Here is a 1918-nt window from a genome sequence, read left to right as displayed (position 1 = left end):
TCCGGACGCGCAGGCTCAGCGGCCATGGCTCACGGGCCCAGCCGCTCCGCGGCATGTGGGATCTTCCCAGACTGGGGCACGAACCCACGTCCCCTGCATCGGCAGGCGGACTCTCAACCACTGCGCCACCAGGAAAGCCCTTCAGGTGTCTTTTGTCCCCAGCCCAGAGAAGCTAAGAAGCAGAAAACTGGAAGACGGCAGGGAAGTTGCAAGTCAAAATCATACTAGTGGAAGAGAAGAATGACAGCTGACAGCAAGGGAGGTGACAGCAAAGCTCAATCAGCAATGCAGGACTGCTGTGGACTAGCTCGGAATTGTTGGCTTTTGTCTGCAAGTTCAGGGCATACCAAGTGGGGATTGCCTTTAGGCACCACCCACAGGAAAGGGACATTGGAGGGAATGACTTCATCTAGGAAGATGTGAATCTCTAAATGTTGTTCATAATTTTGCCAGATCAAAGAGCTCTGTCTGGGGAGGAAGCTGGGATAGGAAACCGGGCAAATGTTGCTTGGCTCAAGATAGATGCTGGAGGACCAAGAGTTGGTTTCCAAGGTAGGTGGGCACGAGTGCTAAAGAGAGGTGCTCTGAGGTCCATGTGGGTGGTCAGGTTGATTCAGAAACTAAATTAGGGGAGTTTAGGTTTTTGCTGACCGAGTTCCTTTCACATAACCTTAAAAAAAATCTGCTGCAGACTGGTACCTTCAAGATGTATGCTCTAGGGAGGGAGCACAATGATCTTGGGGTATGTGGTGTATGTAGTATACAATGCCTTTTTATCTAAATACAGAAAGAAATTAAGCTTTAGTTAAATAAATATTGACAATGGCATTTGTGTGACACATAAATATACATATTTTGTGGGGATACGCAAGTACAAAATGTCAAGTGTTTGAAAATGACTGGTCTACAGAATAATATGGCTCTATCAAGGAGTCTGCATGAATTCTTTCAATTTTTTGCCCCCAATTGCATCTGCACATTTATCTGTATCCATAGCCTCATTTCCCCCTTCACTCCTTTGGCTATGAAAGAGAGCTCTTTCAGTGGAAGAGATGGCCTTTCCTTCTTTCTGAAGGTGGTTCCTCCTCCTGCATTTAGGGTCCCAGTTCTACCAGTTAATTTTGAATAGTACTTACTCCATAAATCTGTTCTCTTTCTTACTACATATTTAATATTTTTTTTTTTTTGGTTGAGATGTAACAATATTTTTTATTGAATTTTTGAAATTTATTTTATTTCTTTTACATCAGGTTCTTATTAGTTATCCATTTTATACATATTAGTATATATATGTCAATCCCAATCTTCCAATTCATCACACAACCAACCCCCCTGCCACTTTCCCACTTGGTGTCCATACGTTTGTTCTCTACATCTCTGTCTCTCATTTTGGCCCTGCAAACAGGTTCAAATGTACCATTTTTCTAGGTTCCACTTATATGCGTTAATATACGATATTTGTTCTTCTCTTTCTGACTTACTTCACTCAGTATGACAGACTCTACATCCATCCATGTCTCCACAAATGACCCAGTTTAATTCTTTTTAATGTCTGAGTAATATTCCATTGTATATATGTACCACATCTTCTTTATCCATTCGTCTTTTGATGAGCATTTAGGTTGCTTCCATGACCTGGCTATTGTAAATAGTGCTGCAATGAACATTGGAGTGCATATGTCTTTTTGAATTATGGTTATCTCTGGGTAGATGTCAGTAGTGGGATTGCTGGGTCATATGGTAGTTCTATTTGTAGTTTTTTAAGAAACCTCCATACTGTTCTCCTTAGTGGCTATATCAATTTTTTTTTTTTAACATCTTTATTGGGGTATAATTGCTTTACAATGGTGTGTTAGTTTCTGCTTTATAACAGAGTGAGTCAGTTATACATATACATATGTTCCCATATCTCTTCCCT

This window comes from Lipotes vexillifer, unplaced genomic scaffold (genome assembly GCF_000442215.2).
Source record: "Lipotes vexillifer unplaced genomic scaffold, Lipotes_vexillifer_v1.1 scaffold1358, whole genome shotgun sequence".
NCBI classification, from domain to species: Eukaryota; Metazoa; Chordata; class Mammalia; order Artiodactyla; family Lipotidae; genus Lipotes; species Lipotes vexillifer.
The sequence above is the reverse complement of the archived record's forward strand: the minus strand, read 5'-3'. Positions refer to the sequence as shown.